Here is a 21,092-nt window from a genome sequence, read left to right as displayed (position 1 = left end):
TATATATATATATTGTTTCAAAGTCATTACAAAAATAACGTCAATTGATAAAAATTGAGCTTTTACTTTTAGGAACCTCTTAATTTTAATTTACCGGATCCGGGTCTGGTAAACTTAAAAGGTTTTTTTTACTGAAAATAAATAAAATAAACTCAATTTAAAAGTGAATTTTCGACAGTTATGCTGCAAAATTCAGTACCTTAAAACAGCAATCGTATATAAAAATCAGAATGTGAATGACGTTTTAAACTAGATACGAGTTAGATATAAAGATGATGTTGACACTACGTATCAAGATATACCATGAAATCGATAGCGTACGAAAAAGCTATCGTGAATTCAATTTATGGATATGTTAGCATCTACTTATACGGTATTATTTACCAGAATCTACCGGATATTGCATAGGATGCATCTTATTATAACGAAGATAAATCCCTACTTTACTTTGATCTGTACTTCCAGATTATCAATAAAGCATCTTATGAATTTTCTATGAGAGACGAACGCGTCAATGGCAAAATAAGATAACAAAAATTATATATATTGACGGTATTTCGAACAAAATATGAATTTTAATTAAAACTATAAAGGTTAAGATTTAATTAAAAATTATCAATATTAGAATCTCTCTATTCTTTTCCGTCCTAAAAGAACGGAATAAAAGAGTTTAAAATGGCAATAGATGGCATGTTTCTGTTTCGGACCGTAGAATTGAGAGAAAAAAACTCCAGTGAAGCGCGGCGAGGGAAAAAAGTAGGCTATAAAAATATACTGTCTTTCTTATAAGAAGATTTATATTCTCGTTTAAAAGCTAAAATAACAGCTTTACCTACAATCAAACTCCGACCTCAGCTTAGAAATAGAGTAGAAGTTTTGACGTATTCCCTTGATGGTTATTTATTCTTTCCGAAAGCTATCAATAAAATAATGGATAGCAAAAAGATTCACTAGTGATTTACTGTTTCATATACTTCTACCTTCTGTTTAATCAGAGTAAATCTATATCAATGGATTTTCAAGTTTGGTTTTTATTCTATTTATATTTTACAAATAAAAAAAAAGCAACGAAAATGATTTCGAAAAATTTTTAAACTCGTTATTAAAAAGTTTCTGTTCTTCATATTTTGACAAATCGTTCAAAAATTTTGCTAAAATATTTCTTCCGAAGAATTTATTTATCCAATAAAATTTATTCATTGTTGAAAAAACAAACGAAAATTGTGTATGTTCTGGTTATAGAAAGGAGCAAATGTCGTCATTTTTTTTCAATTTCTGCAAAGAGAATATTAAAAAATCACGTGACTTTCTGTGCAACTACCAAACAGAATTCCAATCAATCATTTGATAAAGAGCTCTACTAAAATTATGTCGTACGAACATACAATAAATTTGTAAAAAAAATTAAATATTTGACAATGTTTATACAGTAGATAACATAATTTAAAATCTAATTATATAATTGGTGAAATTATAGAAGTAATAATAATGTTGTATATATATATATATGAAGATCCACTAGAGTTTTTATTTAGATTATGCATGAAACTGTTTTATAGATTTCCCCAATTAATCATTAATAATAAAGATTGAAAAGTATAAAATTTCTTTTAGTAATAAATATGAAAATTGCAGACAAAAGTAACGGGAATACGATACGTAAAACTGTGGAAAGAAATTGGTAATAGTGCAAGTTTATAGACGAAAGAATGGGAAAAAGTTTGAAGAAAATTTATATATATTTACTGCAGTTGTTGGGAAATGTGCCAATGTGCTATAGTATAGGGCACTATCGCTATCTCTTGGGCATTGAAACACACGAGATGCACTTTTTTAAAGTTTTTAAAGTTCTTTTTTCAGACGAGCTTTCAGACAGTTAATAAGAAAGTTTACACTAAAAAAGAATAAAACTGCAGTTTATTTTGCTATTAATTTTATTAAAAAGTTATATAGTAAATGTAAACAAACAAATCTTGAATATTCTCCATATAATAATAAGTAAATCAACTAATATAAACAGAAAAGATGCTTATAACGTAGTTTGTCACGTAAATATATAGCTTTGAACGTTCTTATATGATAACTATTTAAAATTTTTATATGTAGATGTAATTGTTGTTAAAACATATTTATTGAAGCATATACTTTCGAGAAGTTTTGATTCTATCAACTCCTTATTTTCTTATTTAATCTAAAATTTTAATATGAAAATTTTTAAATATAAATTTAATTAAAAAAAACATCATTAAAATTTACTTACGCTCCAACGAGATAAAGATTAGATTTAAGAAGAAAGGAAAATTATTTTCGCCCTTTTTTGCTCTTCTGGTTATATTTTAAGAAAATAAGCATGTTAAATCACATATTAATAATCATTTTTCAATTAATTTGACGATTTCGTCTAGTTTTTTTTAATAAATTTATAAGTTTTTCTTTCTTATTTTAATATACTTTTTCTTTCCTTATTTGTTCACATAATGGCAAAATATTTTGAATGTTTTCAATAATTCTCAAAATTTCTTTAACTTTCTGAAATGAGAAAAAAGTTTATAAAAACATTAATAATTTGCCAAATTATACTGGATTACTAATACTAATGACTGAAGTAAGTTAATAATAATAATAATAAGGTATTGAAAACATATATCTAGCCATAAATTGATATTTTTAATGAATTAATAAGCTAGATTAAATTCAGAAAATTTAGAATTGCTTGAAGCAAAACTAAAATCTAGTGTTTATATGTTGCTTATTAGGCCATTGAAAAACATTAATAATTGTTTAAATAATTCTAGTGCAGCTAAAACTGAGAAACCAAATCTATCAATCTTGCCAGATTTGAGTTAGCCTTCCAAATTGACTAAATGATATATCTTCCAAATTAAATAATCATATAATAGTTATCTAACTTAAAAGAGAAACTTAAAATAAAAAAATATAATTTTCAAATATATAAAAACACATTTTATATTTAAAAAACTGACAATTTTTGAACTTTTCTCTATATCATATGAATAAAGAGAAAATTTGAGTTAAGCTCAGTTTATGCTGTCATATGAATCACTACAAATGAAAAAAATGAAATATTGTCCACATTGTAGTACATGACACAAATTAAGTTAGGATGGAATGGTTAAAAAGCTTTGAAACACTAGTGAAAAGTTGATTGGTCAAACAAATTGAAGTCTGGAAAAGTTGAGATGTTCTCAACTCCTAACAAACTGGTCATATATTTTCTGAAAAGAGACAAACTGGCAGTTTGTATCCACTTCATAACAGTGCATATGCNCTATATTGTAGTAAACTTAATTAAATTTATTAGCGATTTGTTAATTACATACTGATAATATCATTGGAAAAAATATTAAATCTCTACACTTAATATAGGCCTATATTTGTAGATTATTGAACGAAAACTCTTAATGATATTTAATAGAAAATAGTTTATTTAACAAAGTTAATTTTTAAAAAGTATTTTAAATCTTCTATTACTGCTTGGAATTTTGTTTTTATTTTTGTTTTTTTAAAGGAAAATGGGCTTTTAACATTAGATTTTTCTTTACTTTCCGCGCTTTCCGATTTAACCGTTTAATTAACTTCTGATGCTAAACTTTTCTGTTTTGTTTAGCGTATTTTAATGTAACTTTTCCGATTTTTAATATAAAAATTTTTAATTTTTTAACTAAAAACTTTTAGCTTCTTAAAAATTATAAAATAACTTCAATAAAAACTTTTTATTCTCTAGAATTTCTGCATGAAGATTTAGTTACATAAGAAGAAAAGTCATAATGTTTTCATCTGTTTCTACTAATTGACAATTAGTTATGCCTTAGTTATAGTGATTTATTAATGTTATATTACTCTATAATTCATATAAAAAAAACTTTAACTAAAGTAAAAGTTGAACTTTCTAATAATAAACATTGTACTTTCTATCGGTAATTGTTACATGGACAATGAAAACCAATAAATCGAAGACCCACCGAAATGACCAATTGTTCTTAGGAATCCAACATCACTAAAGTTTCATTAAGATCCTCATAGGAAGCAATTACAAATACAGCCACTGATGATATTGATAGAGTAATATTGATAACATGCCCATTACAGCGTCCAAATTGTAAGAATATTCGTATAATAATATTATTATTGTAGTCTTGAATTATTTTAATTAATGCGCTAAATTTATCAATTAAAAATACCGATTTATGTCTTTAAAATAAAAGATGCAAATTCATTTAACTGATAATTTTGTGTAACTTTACGTATTAAAATTTTGCGAATTTAAATAATAAATCTATTAAAAGTTGTTTTAATTATATTAAACTAATAATTTTTCTGTTCTTTTGTCTATCGTTTCGTAAGATTTCCTTTTAGTTTAATTTAAAGTAAGTGCTAAAGACGTTAAACCCGGTTTTATGTAATCCTATGAATAAAAAGTGGTTACAGACAATTAGAAAGAAATATTCGCAGAAGAAAATCCTCGAACATTTTTAGAATTGCAAATAAGAAAATCGTTTCTAACCAATAAAACATCTAAACGAATAGCATTTTTAAAGCTCGAATTTATTACATTTCTTCTCTTTTCTTAACGGAAATTAACCACACGATCATTTCATTAAAGTTTAAACAAATTAAGCTTCTGAGAATCATGTGATATGTAACAAAAAATATTTTTTTAAACGTAACAATACAAGTAATACGTGCTTTTATATCGTAATAATACAAAACTTTCGAACCAGTATGTTAAGCATTGTGAGGAATTTCGAAGTTTAATTCACTCTTTTCTATTGAAAATATATAATTTATCTTACGAAGATGCTACCAAAAGAATACAAAGGAGCATAACTCGGTAGTATAAGTGCTGACCATGAAGAAAATACTTATTATATGTGATTCACATCACGTTCTCACATGAAAAGGTTAATACGAATAGCCCTCATTTTTTCTATTTTTATTTCATATACTGTATACTTCTACTAAAAATTTCCCGCTGAGGAAATGAAAAGATCACTTCCTTAAAATTTTCGAGTGGTTTTTTTTCAAATTGGAAATTATACTCGGATAAAAATTAAAATAATAATATATAACTTTTAATTGAATATATACATTTGTTTAATTTAAAATATTTTACATATAGACTCAGACTTAATTCAAAATTAATTTGCATAATTAACTTAAATTTTTTAAATGATATTCAATAGAAATTTCCATATTAAAAACACGCATAAACAAAATAAAATTATTTTCGATTTCTTAAAATATAATAATAGAAATAGTATTTTTAGTCTTAAACGATGGCAAAGTTAAAATTTCGTGAAATATTTCTAATTTTTCCGATATTTTTATGCGTAGAAAGATAAGTAGAGAGCATTTATATCCGATAAACTTCAATGCCAAGTTTGTCTATATCGTTTAGAAGACATTCGGTGTATTGACCTTTTGTGCAGGCGCAACGAAAAACATCTATAATATCTTTCTCTTTTCGATTATTTGGAATTTATCGAGGTATTTTTTGTGTAAAGTTGACCAACGACTTACAAAATAAGCTTGCTCTTAAGCTCGATAGGTTTATTTTTAAATTGTAAACTTAGATAGTGAGGCACGAGGAATATATCTTTTTTTTTTTTTAACATAGACAATTGATGCGTATTTCAGGAAAGATGTTAAGAAACATCACACAAGCGATACTTACAGCCAGTTGATCGGCGAAAGTAGCATTCTCGGCTTTCCCCTGTCCATCCTTTTGTTGATTTCCGCTATTGTTAACTTCTCTCTCCCTTTTAGAGTGGACATTGGACATTCCCCCAGCTGAGTAATTCATGATGTTCGACTTAGAAATCAGCACAGGACACTAGAGGGATGATCTGCACTGCAGCACTGTACAACGTGGTCCGGTCAACTTCTGCGCACATTCGGTACGCAGTGGTTGCAACAAGACTTAGTGAACTCCGGTCGTATATCAACGCTTTATATTGCACTTCTGTTCACAGAATGCTGCGTCAAAACACGTGACACCGACCACGTGTTACCACGTCATATCCTAGAGTGGCGTTGCTGTATTAAGAGGCTAGAGGGCGTATTAGAGTGAGCAGTCTCTGTTTCCCTTCTTTATCGGATGTGAACACGTGATTTTATTCGAAAGTGTTAAAGATATGCTTTTTATGGAAATATAGTTAAATTACATATCGTAAAAGGATATTTACATAAATATAATCTATCTCAATAGGGAATTTCAAGAGGAGTTTAATATATTTCATTAGAATTAATGCGATTTCACTAAATGTATGCAACAAGGAAAAACTTGAGATATGTGAATTAAAAGATTCATAACAAAAACTTTTCAGATGGTTATACTTCAGGTAATCTCATTTAATTTAAAATTCTTCGGTGTTTTTTAATAAAATATATCGCATTAAAAGATTATAACTTCATTTATAATTCAACGAATTCAACTTTTTATTTGTTTTTCCCCTTTTAGAATATGGCATTTTATAGATATACTTAAAGTTTAAAAGTTTATAAATAAAACCTAAAATCTTAAAAAACATTTATTAAATTCCTTTTGAAGTTTACGTTTTATTTATTCATCAATGATATTATACAATTAATATTTCATTTGTATAGAATAATAATATCTAATATTTTTCTTATTCATTTATAAAGGATGTTGCATTTGTGTTTAATAGAGTTTTATCTCTAGAAACTTAAATTAAAAGAATTTGTACATAATATTTTATGTAAAATGTTAATTATTAATACCGTAGGATACCTTAGGTTTAACGAAATAATTGGGGTCTTCTCTTACCGAAAGAACGTTAAAACAAATGCGTTTTAAAAGCATATATTAATAACGAATGTGCTGTACAGAATGTATTAAAACATTGTTAGTCGTTGGTTTATCTTGTATCGTGCTTTATCCGAGAATAAATTTAAAATAATTCTGCTTTTTTCTTTATGACAGAAATTTTTTATCCGTTAAATCCGAAGTCCATTAAATCAAGAATCTATTGTATTTTTAAGAAAAAACATACAAGTTTAAAATCGAATTCGAAAACGAACATCATCTTCTGAAAACTTCTAAAAATATGAATTATTCGTATAAAAATAAATGAAGATAACTGGTATATACAAGTAAACATACAAAATTAACTTAATATTTATCTTAATTTTTAGAGAATTTTTTTCAATAATTAATCAAATGTGTATTATTATTTAATATTATGTACTTTTTCTTAAAGTGGATGCTTTTATGCAGGGCCGCCGAGAGCTTATATGGGGCCCTCTCTGTCTTTTACCATTTTTTTGAACAAATGATACATAGAATGTTTCTTTATTTAAAAGCTGTCTTAAAGATTTTTTTCTTAGTAAAAATAATATTAATTTATACGGGTGAGAACCACTACGGGCCCTAAGTTTTCTCCGGTCATGGGAAAAATTTTCCAGCTTCCCTCTCAATGACCCTGCCTTTATGAAAATTTTGATTCATCCAAGCGGTTGCCTATATGTGACATCACACCTGCTGAGTGCTGGCCGAATGCCATCATTTATCACGCCTGTAGCATTTCTCGACAAAGAAAAAGTCGTCTACTACATCACATCAGTAATAACCATCTAATTACATTCATTGTTACCCGTAAATGCAGTCTTTGATAACTTGTTCTGCCTTATTTTTCAATCATTTTCGCCCGTACTTACACGCCAGATTAGTTTAATGTCAGGATAATATTCGAATTAATAATTAAAGTTTAAATTATATTAATTTTACTCGTTGATAACTAATTATTGGCGTTTTAAGATTAAGAGTCGCGACATAACCTCGATGACATTAGTTTAAACACGTAATCATTAATAATCACATTAATTCTAAGCCTACACCAAAGAGGAACGGTTGTATTTTTAATTGATATACAAGCTATTGACAAGTTAGATATTTCACTTTAATGTCTCTACTTTTTTATTTGAGTGAGAAATTCGTCAATTTTAATAAATCAATGCATTTATTCGTAGTATTAAGACATCATAAATGCTAAACATCCAATGCCAATGCTCTAATTATACATCAGTAAACAGACAGATTACATTTTTAACAATAATATATAACAATAATAATATTTTATTTCAAAAACTCTTGCACTAAATAAAGACACTTAATCTATTTTTATTTGTTCAAAATAAATAATTTATCTATTTACCAGCATTTAGGGATTGCCCATAAATTATATAACGCTATTTTTATACCTTTCAACTACCATTTTACTTCCCTTAATGCTCTATAAAGTTCGCATTAAGCTCCGTAACGTAACTTAATGCATATATTCTGCCCCAAAATTATGTAACGCATATCGCCTATCAACTCCCTTCATTTTAACTAATAAATAATCCACAGCACTGAGTAGCCTACCGAACTTGGAGATTATTTTATTAATTACATACAAAGCAATGACAGCACTTCAGAAACAAAAATTAATCATTCTTTTACCCAAGGGTTGAGATTCTAGCATTACGTAACGTTTTTGTAAGCACCCCAACCCCTTGTAACGCATCGTAACGATTACCTGCATGACCATCCATATTTGTTTTACGTAATTATACAGTATGTAATGTACAGTACAGTAAAACTACTAAAATTGTAAATGATATAATATAAAATTTGAAATTTATTTTTAGACTTTTAATGCTTAAGATTAAGTAAAAATAATCGAAATTAATTTGAATTTTACTTCAATATTTAGGAAGAATGTAGCGCTTTAGAATTATAAACAATTGAATAAATTATTGAAAAAATATCTTATTTATTTATTTATTTTTGCAAATATTATTTAAAAGCATAGTCACATAATTGAATATTTTTCACAGATTTTTAATAAAAATTTTAAAAATAACGTAGATAAATTGGATTTTGATATACCATAGAAGATGAATGATCTTGTATTAGAAAGATTGGATCAGGAATCAGGATGATCCAATCTTTCAATTAGTTCGGGAGCCAAATTATGTCTCTAATCTTAAGTTATGAGCTGGAGAAATAACTTTTTAAACTGGAAAATAAGACATTTTAAAATTTTAATTATATAAAATATAGCTAAACAGAATTTTAATGAGTAAACTGATTAGTATGTTGGCTTGTTAAAGATTCAACGTCAGTTTCCGTTTATGCGATGACAAGTTTGTTTGACCATTAACAATATAGATTATACATAAATTAGCAATGAATATAGGTAATCCTTGTAATCAAAAATACATTTCTTCTTTTAAAAATGAATATAATTTTAAAAAAATTAATTATAGAGTTACATTAATTTTATTAATTGAATTTAGGCTAATACAAGATTAATAATTTAATTTTAAACACAAAATACGGTTAATAATCACTTAAACAGCATTGCTTTTAGTGAATGTATATAAAAATCTCATCAAAAGAAATTATAAAAGAAAATTCATTTGTCATCTCTTCTTGAATCAAAAACTATCTCTGCATCCTTCAGTTTTTCTGTGAAGGTAATACGAATATATTAGAAAAGTTGATATAACCTGTTAAATATATATATATTTAACACGTTATATAAACTTAGAACAGAAATAATTTAAAATATATATATATATTAACAGCGGCGGCCTTATCCATTGCGAGGCTCTGGGCGGCAGATCTTTGCGAGGCCCTTGTCCTTTGTGCAAAGTATGTGAATTGAAATAGTAGGCACTTATTAATATTAATATATACTGTACTATAAATTAAATTTATTTTATTGTTATAACTAATAGCCAAGGATAAAATAAAAAGTTTTAAATATCAACTTTTTTCTACTTGGTTGTTGCGCGAGGCCCCTCCAAGAGCGAGGCCCCGGGCGATTGCCCTGCTCGCCACTCCCTAAGGCCGCCACTGTATATTAATATATCTCCCTTTTTATATGCTATATTATTCACGTTGTTTATTAATACATTATATATAATTAAAATGCTAAATATGGCTTAATTTGAAAGTATATTTAAAATAAAATGTATTAAAATCCATAAAATATAATTTTATTATTATTATTATTATTATTATTATTATTAGTTGTAAAATGTTTTTTGATATATTTATTGACGGTAACACATAAGAAGTATTTGGAATCGCTATTCTGTTTCAACATAATAACTTATATATTTAAATGGAAAATATCATTGAATTATTTAAAAGACGAACCGGATAATATAGAATTTTAAAGTTGTTTTTCTTATTTATTTTCTTAAAAATACGATTAAAAAAACTTTTCTTTATATTTAAATAGTTGACAACGTTGCTGCTAGATATATTTTTAATTTGTTTTCATTCCTAATAATTGCTATCATTACCTTTAAGTCTTCAGATTTACATGAAATTACTAATACGAATGATTATTCGTAAATGGGGATCATTTAACAACTTTTTAAATATGACTCTTCCCTTCTCTTTAGAAAATAAAGATCTTACGGTCTAATTTCGATAAAAATAGGGATTAATTTAATAGTGATAAAAAATAAAATTTGTGATTAATAACACAAAAAATATATTTATCTCAAAGAATTTTATTTTAAAAAATAGTTTTTATATTTTTACCCTGAAGTTGATGTTGGGAAAATATCAGTTTCTAAAAACTATTTTATTAATACTGTATATTGGCTGTATACTGTATATTGAAAAAGTTAGAACTCAGCCAGTTTATTCTATAAAAAGTTATTTTTAAAAAAAACATTTAAAAAAAAATTAATATTGAGAGTGAAGAGGATTTTTGAGAAAACAAATTCGAAAGAAGTACAGTACATTTATTTTTTGGTAAACTAAAAATTTGTGCGAGTAAAAAACATTTCATAACTTGGAAGCTTCTTGAGATACGATTTCATCCCTTTAATATCTCCCGAACCAATGGTCTGATTTTTTTAAAAATTAGTAAAAACATTTCCTTCTAATACACAAACCTCACTGAAAAATTTCAGAAATTTTCGACAAAAGGCACGGGAGTTATTAAGCTTGAAAGTGGGTGAGAAAAGTCATGCCATCCTCATACATACTAATATCCATACATATAGAAAAAACCTAACTTTTGCATTTCTCGACGTTTCAAGGCTTCCCGAGTCCAAAAATGTAAAAATCTTGCGGGGTCGTTTTTGGCCGATCGTCATACTTCTCTGTTATATAAAAACCAGCAGGAAAAGTCAAAAGTTTATACTGTATTTTTATTAAGACTTGTATATAAAAAATGCATGTACTATACAGTATTGTACTGTAAATTATACAATTAAACCTCTGAAAAAAGCCACTGAGAAGAAAACAAAAAAAAATGGCCGCCGTTTAGAAGTGGCTGTTATTAAAAGTTCGACTATTTTTGGGTTTTAAAAGTTTTCGTCGTTAAGATTCATTGATTTTATAGAATCAAGATCAGTCTATAAGAATGCATTAGATATTGAAGAAGCTTTAATATTAAAGCTTTTAAATTTTTAATAAGAGCACGCTATTATAATATTTATTTGCGTTAAAAAAAAAACAGAAAATTTGAATCAATTCGTGATATTCGAATTTGATTTTAAATTTTCTATTTGACTAGAAAACATTCGTAAAATAATAGGAAATTTTTATTTATTTTTTTTATCGATTTAATGAATATGTTTTAAAAGTTTTTATTTATAAATATAATAATTTTAAAGTTTGATGAAAACTCTAGAATATAACAAATTGAAAAGTCTTTTTATTTAATATTAGGCAAATTAAATAAACGATTATCTTTATTATATTTAATTAAACTGTGTGATATATTATTTGAAAACAATTTTTTTATTTCTATAATTCGAATTTTAGCATTAAAACGGTGCTTAAAATTCTTATTTTATTTTCTTTATTTGCTTCGATGTTTTTGCAAAACTTAATCTGAGAAACCTTTGAAGCTAGAAGCTATAACTTTTCACAATATTGTCAAATTCAATAATAAAATGGTATAATTTATTCTTTCGTAATGATACAAATATATAAATTTTAAGAAGAAAATTAGAGTTACATTGATATTTCTTTAAGAAATATATTTTTATATCCCACTATAAATTGTTATGAGACGTCAACAGGAGTATGATAAAAGCTTATCAGTTTTTCATACAAACATAAACCCAAGAATATTGAAAGAATTTGAAAAATGTCTGAATTGTAGGAGTATTTTATCAAGGTATACTGCGTATACCATGCAATACGAAATATTTTATTTCAATATAAAAATAGAAAGTAGAAATATTTTAATTTTTCTTATCAAAATATACCTTGTAGCATTGAAAGATTTGAGTAAAAGTCTTACGTATAATATGCGTAAAGAAATTATTTTACTTTGACATGATAAATTTTATCTTCTATTGACAAAATTAATTAAAAATTCATTTCTAACATAAATATTCTATTGATTCGAATAGAAATTCTTTCTTTTAGCAAATTTATACGGAATTATTCGATAGAAGAGCTTATTAAAATTGCTTCGTAAGTCTTATTTAATTGCTTAGAACGAATGAGTCATTTATAAACAGAATTTATATACCTAAATTTCATTTCCAATTAACAAATCAGTCATTAATTAGGCACGATTTTTAATTTTATTTATTTTTCCATTGCCTTTCCTAAAATATACCGTTTTATACTTTCATAAAAATCGATTTTTCTTCTCAATTTTTATAAAATTTAAATCCAACTTATCGTTATTTTCGAAATAGTTTTTATTTTCAATTTTCAACTGATCTTAAGAATTTAAGCACAGTCTACAGATTTACTAGGCATTAGCATACATTATTCCGATTTAAAAATAGTTTTTAGAAACGTTTAAACTTTAACATTATTAAACTGGAAGACAAACAGAGAAAATAAATGCTTTAATTATCCAAATCTGAATTACTATTAATAGAAATCATTGAATTGCAAATGGCAAATATCTTAATTGATTTTAACTGAAGTGTTATTTCAAAACTGTTATAATAAATCAAATAATTTGGCAATAATTATATCTTGGAAGCTCAATTTATTAGGATAATTTGCAATACTTTTTTAAATGTTTTTCTTATTAAAATCTATTATAAAATATTAATTACAAAAATGTTTTAAATTGAAAAGAAAATAAAATATTTAAGCGATAAAAGTTTAAGTTTTCATCCAAGCCAATCGTGTTTATCTGATTGAGACTTGGTACGTAAATTATTCCTATATGAAATGATTACTATCTTGTTAGTCGTTCTAGCTGCACACGACTCCCCATTGTCCAAAGTAATTAGAAAATCGATAAATTACATCTTCTTCGGTAATATGAATATGAGTATTAATAAATTGATTCAGAAATCTTATTTTTTATTATTATTTTTTTAACTTTGTTTTCGCCATTTTAAAACTTTGTATTTTTTCTCCGAATTATTTGACTTGTTTACAATTCTCTTGACTTTTATTCTTACAACTTTTTTACTCTGTTTATGTTATCATTTTTTCCTCTTCTTTCACTAGCTTTTATGTTCCATTTGTACCATTTCACCTTCATATTTCTCCTTCGTCAATGTTGTTTTTTTTTTATATAATATTTTATTTGTAACCCATTCTTTTATATATTTTTTTCTTTAAATTTTAATTTTAGCCTCCATAAACGACTTTCATTTTTCATTCCTTGTTTAATTTGACTTTGCGATTTTCTAGTTCATTAAGATATTTTATTAAAAAATATTATTTTCTTGCCTTTTCTATAATAATGCGTTGAAATACATATCTTATCTATTTACGTACACAAATTAACATTTTTTTCCCATCGATTTTCTAATTATCTCAGTATTTTCTTATTAGTTTCTAAATTTTTTTCAGGAACTAAACTTCTTCAGGCAAAGAATTGAACAAGTTATAGACCTTATTTCCTATCTAATTAGTGAAACTTGGTTAAATTTATAACATAAGAAGAATAAGGATATAATCAATTGTTAGAGCTTATTTTTATACTTCAGATTCTATTTTTTTTGCAATTTTAAATTTTTTCGAGGAAAAAAATAAAAAATATTAAAGGTTATTTTATGTTAAAACTAAAAATATTATTTAAAAATTAAATAATTAATTATTTTTTAAAGTATTTTCCAATCGTAAAATATAAGAGAAAATTTATTTTAAAAATCAGTTTTTCTGTCACTGTCAGTCTAATTTCAAGTATATTTCTTATAGTCTACTGTATAAATAATGGACTATTTTATCAGTAAAACATTAAAAAATATCTATAATTTCTTTTCCTACTTTATCATAAACTTATGAGTTTAAAAAGAGTTTAGTTTTACGAAGATTTATTTGCAAGAAAATTGAATTAAAATATGTATTTTTCCTAGGGAGACGGAATTACTAGAGATTTAAAATTCAATATATTTTTGTTTTTTTCTGTATTTTCATTGAGAATAATATTTTTTTATTATTTTCTACACGTTCGCTTCTAAACTACGTTTAAAAATTTCTGTATAAATCTCTCTCGTGTTGGCAAAAGGCCAATAAAGAGAAAAGACTACATATGACCTTTATGTCTGCAGAAGTAACTTCAACCACACTAATAAAAAATCATGCAATATGTACGATAATATTAAAAAAAAAATTTAGGCTATATAGTAAATGATTTTATAAATGTTAATTGATGTAATATTTTATTACAGAAAAAAAAGCATTGTTTAATACTGTAGAAATGGATAGAGATCAGCAACTGTCTGGAAAACTAGACTATGTTTACAGATAATAGGAAACTACACTACATTGATTTTTAGTTGCCCTAAAGAAAAAGATTTTTGACAGAAAGATCAATTCAAAAAAGGGAACTCACCGACTGAATAGGCATTTAACATTTCTGTTTTATTTTTATTTTTTATTTTTTCAAATGTAACAGGCATGTGCATCTTCTTTTTCTTTATTCTTTGAAGTGAAATGTTGAATGCATTCTTCTTATTCATTTTTAATCCCGATTTTAAAGTTTTCAATCGTTTGAATTTGTATAATTTTGGTTTAAAAATGTGAAATATTTACACTGCAATTCCGATAAATACTTTTGTAGAAATATTAATTAAATTAATTATTTATTTATTAATACAGGCGATGTCTCTAGACAATAATTACCACTCCAGAGTAATTTCATACGTTTAAATGTATGCGTTTTGTTTTAAAAACTATATTTTTTAATGGCAATAAATTCTTCATTTTTAAGCATATCTATAGTTAAATTTTTTATGAAAATTCTTACATTTATTTCCTGTAAATAAAATATCTCAAACATTATCTGATATAATTTACTATACACATGAATGTATGGCTTTCATGAATAATCTGTAGTGTGGAAGTTTTTAATTCATCAAATAGTCGTCGTAGTTAACCGCAATGAATTTTAATTTACTTTATTATTACTCAGTAACTTACACAAAATTCCATAATTAAAAAATAAAGTGAAATAAATAAAAATAATTTATGGCAAAACGTATCTTAATTAAAATTTTGTTCGTATATAAATTAAAATTTTACTTAAAAACTGTGCTAATAACTTGATAATTACATCACTAAATTATAATAATTACATTACATTCGGTAAGGCGTTATAAAATATTCAGAAAAATAATAAGAACACAATTTTCTCGTTAATTTTCTTTCAAAATCGAAGATTTAAGAAAATATTTAAATACAATAATTATCGTTTTATAATGGAACTTCTTAACGACGGCCATATTTTTTTTCTTTTGTTTCCGTCAGTGTCCGTTGTTCACAGGTTTAATTGTATTTAGAAAAAATTATCGGCAATAAATCCGAAAAATGATAAATATTGCGTGTTTAATTATAAGAAGAGAAATTAATTCAGTGATATAAAATTCATGTTTCTAAATAAATAACAGTAGTAGCTCTGAATGCATCTCTGTTAGTTTTCATTGGGATAATTGATTCAGTCTCACTTCATTCCTGTAAAGAGAATGGAAAAAATACTATCATTAGAAATCCTTTTATCTTATAAGCCAGTCTCTTTCTAGAAAAATAATTTTACATTATAATACTCTAAACTTCTTTTCGTGAAATTTTAAATTGCAATTCCTGTTTTAAAAATTAACTTTTTTTTCTCTTTATTAATAACTAAATGCCACTGTATTGATTATATTTATGCCGTTAACTAATTTTAAAAAATTCAATAAAATCTGTTTAGTAAATTAAAAATATATTTAATATTTTAAGATATTTATAGAATATTATAAATTAATTAAGTTTTTTCAAACAAACTTTAAAGAAAGAAGAAAATGTAAGGAAAAATTGCCAAGAAAGGGAGTGATATACAAGTGTATTTGATGATCCGATCAATGACAAATAGTAAAACTATGCCATTGATAAACGAGAAATTCAACAATGAAAGAGAAAAGCAACATTAAAAAAAAGGTGAAATTACTGTATTAAATAAAAAGAAATTTAAATAAAACCGACAAAATAAAAGTCTAAAACTGAAATATATCGCTGAAATAATATTTATAAATAAAATAAAGGATAGGATATACGGAATAAAGCAATGCAACACATGGGCGATTTGCCAAGGAAAGAATGCCTCCTGGGAGGACTTTCTATAGAAAATTGGCACCTATTTAGGTATCAGATACGTAAAGAAAAGTTTATGTAGCAAGCCGTTGGCCAGGCGCGAATCCACGATCCAGTATTTAATGGTTTGGGTGTTCGGATGTTTGATTCAAGTGTTCAAACACTAGTGTTTAATGGTTTAATTTACTCGGCCACTAATGGGCCAAATAAAATAAAGAAAAAGTTATTTTACATTTTCATAAAATGTTGCTTTGGTTATATAATTTTTATACGTGATTATTTTTTAATATATATTTATATTTTATAATGTTTAAATAAAGTAAAACAAGTTTTAAAACTTACATGAAAATCCTTTATAACACGCGTTAACATTAGTAATTGAATGGAACTATCGTATCGGATCAGCGAAGCTAATAAACGGATAGTTTGAGAATGCAACAATTAACGAATTATATAATATTGTATATTATATTATATAACGATTTGATGTTTATTATACACTACAGTATATTGTTTATTATAAATCTTGTATGAATATCTATTATGATTTATAATAATGGATAAATTTTTAATTAAAATGACACAAAAATTAACATAAGTACTGTAAACAAAAATAATGATTATTACTTTTCGAAGCTGTATTTATTATGTAAAGCTAAATCGAAACAAAGGACAAATGAGTACGTATTGTTCCTAACTAAAGTCTTTGACCTAAGTCATTCAATACTGTAGCTTTGGTTTGGTCTCAGTATTGCTCATTGATTGAAACATACGTTTTCATATTGTCACGTTGTTCTCTTTTGATAGTATAAGAAATAGTCGAATAGTCCAATTAAACTGCAACCTGTACCGAAACTCTTATTTCAAATGGCCAACGATACACAATAGGTTAACAAAGTGTCATCTCGTTTATTCCCTACTCTTCAAATTTGCTTTATTGTGGCTTTGAAATCATGAACGGAGACTGAAGACTCGGATGTAACTAATAAACAATAGTTAACTTCACAGTAGTCGTGCTCTAGGGTACTGCAGTTATTGTCCAGGTGATAAAAGTGCTAACTCTCTTGAGATCTAATACAATCCGAAGTGGGTAGATCAGTTGAGCAGAATGAATGATAGGGGGTTATCAAACTCAATTTAGACAAAATAAAACATTAGAAGGGCATTCGGAAGACTCTAATCCGAAGGGAAAACACTAAAGAGAAATTTGATTGCTGTGGGAATGGAACAAGACAGATAGAAAGAGGAAAAAAATTGGAAGGGCTCGTTTCAAGACTTTACTCGTCATTTTTCAATTATGCAAAAGATAATTACGATGAATAGAAATTTAAATAAAATATAAGCTATTTAAAATTAAATAATTTCGCAAATATAACAATATAAAAACATTTACACAATCTGATAGTAATAAGAATTTATTTTGTGTTACAAGTCTGTGCATAGAGGTTTTCAAGTTTTGCCGTTCCCATTAAAAAAAGAAAATAATTAATTAAATAGTATATTGTATATAACTTATATTTATTTTACATCCGTTTCGTTTCTCTTCGGTCTACTATATTATGATATTTTACGTACCTATACAATATTGTAAAAATTAATAAACTGTTACAAAAAATACATTTTAAAAATCCTGTGTTTAGACCTGTTGTATAATTAATATTTTAATAACAACTTTAAAAGTTATATAATCGGTAATATTAATTTTAAAAAACTGTAATACAGTAATTATTATAATAAAAAGCAAAAAGTTCATATACATAAACTAAAAACGAGCAATTATTTATTTTGACATCGTCACAATGCCGGGTTGCAATTTTAATCATATTTTTAAATTTATTTAATTTAAAATATATGCTCTCCATCTCAAATTAGTAGTGGCTTGCCCCTGTACATCATACTTTTCCTTTAACAATAGAGTCGTGTCGATCATCTACCTAACTATTTTCAGGGGTAAAGTTTTGAATTGAATAACATAACTTCTGTTTCAAACTGAAAGATTTTATATAGTTAATCGAGGCTTCCTGCCACGAAGCTTTCTAATCTGGTTTCAACTTTCACGTATCTGATGCCGTTCTCGAGATTAAGAAAGAACAGACGGACGACAGTGGGAATTTATAGGTCTACAATATTTTCAAATTGAAGCCCAATAAAATGCATTTTAAAAAAGAGGAAACGAAAGAGATACAACAGGGAAGCTGGAAACTTTTCTCTAGATTTGCAGCGGTAATTTATCTTATTTTTACTAACAAAAACAGCTTTTTTATTCATAAATAAGTGCTCTACGTACTGTACTTCACTTGTTAAAAAAAACAAAAGCTGCCCGCTCCACACCCGGGCCCCTTAGAAGCTCTAGACAGCCCTGGTTCAAGTAAAATATACAAGTAAGAGTTATAAGTAAAAAAACAAAAAATATCGCCTCTAATTTCAGCTGAATTTCATACACATATTAAGACCTTTTTATAGTAAAATTTCTCAAAATTTTAGTCATAAATTGAGATTATGACCACGGCTTTATCGACGCATTTCCATTTTCAAATTATAACACAATTTAAATATAAATAGTGTAACTACATTTTGGTTAGCAGTTTTAAAAATTAAAACAAGCAAACTATAAAATGCAGGACTAAAAATATCTCATTTTATAACGACAGAATTCTTAAACAGTTTTCAAGAAAAAATAAATATTCATTTTTTCCTTCAAGTGTATTATCTGAAGTAATTTCAGCGTATTAAATTTTGAAAATACTATTTTATAATATTCAAAAATTGGGTACATTTTTATGACTCTTTTGTAATTTATCAAATATTTAATATAGTTTTTATTCTAACTTTACAGTCCCCTGAAGAATATTTTTAAAATTTTAGAAAAATGCAATTTACGTAGTTTATTATCGATAAACATGTTATTTTTATTTAATTTTAATAAGATTTAAATACATAAATTTTGAATTTGCATATTATGACGTTAGATAATTGTTTAAAAATGTTTCTGCAATTTTTATTTTTTAACATTTCTTTACACGCAAACTATTATGAAATGATAATACTGTAATGATATATCGAAATTAATTTACAGTTAAGTTATATATTATTAAAACAATTACTAAATTGAAAAATATGATTATTTTTAGCTTATATAATTTCTTTAATCCGTTAAAAAATTAAAAATAATGAAATTTTCGCTTTACGAAATTCGTCGATTTTCGGCAAATCGTCAACAAAAGCGTATAAAATTCGTTTTTAATGTATTGTGAATTATTTTTTATATTTAATTAAAGTAATTTTTCCAAAAATAATATATTTTATTAATTTTTATAAACAATAAAACATAATAACTATGTAAAAATGTTCTGAAAATTATAAATTTTCATCGGTTATATGCGCATTTTTGATATTATCAACTTAAAAAAATAAGCATTTGTTTTTTTATTTAATTCATAAAAATATTAAAATTTATATTATATTAAGCGATACATTTATTATATTGCTCTTTCGTTATATATTAAATAAATATGTTACATTTATCTCTCTATAAGATCTCGAATCTCTTGTGAACGGGGCAATCTACAAAAGAATTCCAGGGTTTATATCGACATATGCATATACGAGGGAGGGCAGAGAGGCATAGGCCACCTTTACCAAAAATTAAAAATAAACGAATGAATATAAATTGAACAAAAATATCTTCTTTATATATAAGTTAAATAAGTCTTTTTAGATTTATCTGCAAAAAATTTTTTGAAAAAATCAATTTTCGACGGTCCTAATTGTTTTGTATATCACTGTGTCACGTACAGAATCTGAGTATTTTACTACTATAAAATGAGGTTTATTGACCTTTATATGAAATTTTTGATTACGAAACCTTTCTTGAATTTTAATTAACATTATATGAGAGATAAAAACAGTTAAAAAATTAAAATTTCTTTATTATACAAACAACTAAAATTATATAAATTAATCCATATTTTAAACAAAATAATTTCAAATTAGGAATTAAGATCATATACGAATGATTAGTTTTATATTATTTATTTACTGTTAATATAAATAAAAAATGCTAAATGTTTAACGTGTTTATATAAAAATTTTGGAATTTTTTAAATTACGTATTTTTTTATCTTCACTTATATAATTAATATGTGTCATATTAATTATATTTTCTATATAATATTATATTTATCTTTCTCGTTACAGAAAGCAAGAAATTGCATCAAAGACATAAAATAGATATTCCTTCAATCGTAGATTAAATAAGATGTTCTATTTAATCTCTCAATAAATAAATAAAGAAAGATCCAATATCAAATAGAGTGTAAACATATATAAGCAAAATTTAAAATATTAATATAATTCTATCAGTATTTTAAATATTTAATTTCAATTTTATATCTAAAATAAAAGTATCTTTTAACTTAAGTATATGGCAAATATTTAAATAAATTATTTAAACGACATCATTCAATTCGAATCAATACTTTATATGTAAAATATTCCGTATCATCATTGTTTATTAATTAATCTTTAGGAAGCCCTCTGA

At 25.4% G+C, this 21,092-nt stretch overlaps 1 long non-coding RNA gene across 4 annotated transcripts; it reads left to right on the top strand.

The window, feature by feature from the left end:
* Positions 1-3,912: 3,912 nt before the first annotated feature.
* LOC111639515 lies at positions 3,913-20,882 on the top strand. 4 transcript variants are annotated; one of them, XR_002759080.1, is made up of 4 exons: positions 4,650-4,922; positions 6,965-7,124; positions 16,254-16,399; positions 20,750-20,882. It is a non-coding gene; the product is annotated as an uncharacterized LOC111639515 (long non-coding RNA). The 4 variants fall into 4 exon arrangements; XR_002759081.1 differs by lacking the exons at positions 4,650-4,922; positions 20,750-20,882 and adding an exon at positions 3,913-4,120 and having other exon boundaries at positions 16,254-16,438; XR_002759078.1 differs by lacking the exon at positions 20,750-20,882 and having other exon boundaries at positions 16,254-16,438.
* Positions 20,883-21,092: the final 210 nt, after the last annotated feature.

This window comes from Centruroides sculpturatus, unplaced genomic scaffold (genome assembly GCF_000671375.1).
Source record: "Centruroides sculpturatus isolate CEXI.00-Female unplaced genomic scaffold, Cexi_2.0 scaffold1271, whole genome shotgun sequence".
NCBI classification, from domain to species: Eukaryota; Metazoa; Arthropoda; class Arachnida; order Scorpiones; family Buthidae; genus Centruroides; species Centruroides sculpturatus.
Note: the sequence above shows the minus strand (reverse complement) of the source record. Positions and strands in the feature narration are given on the sequence as shown.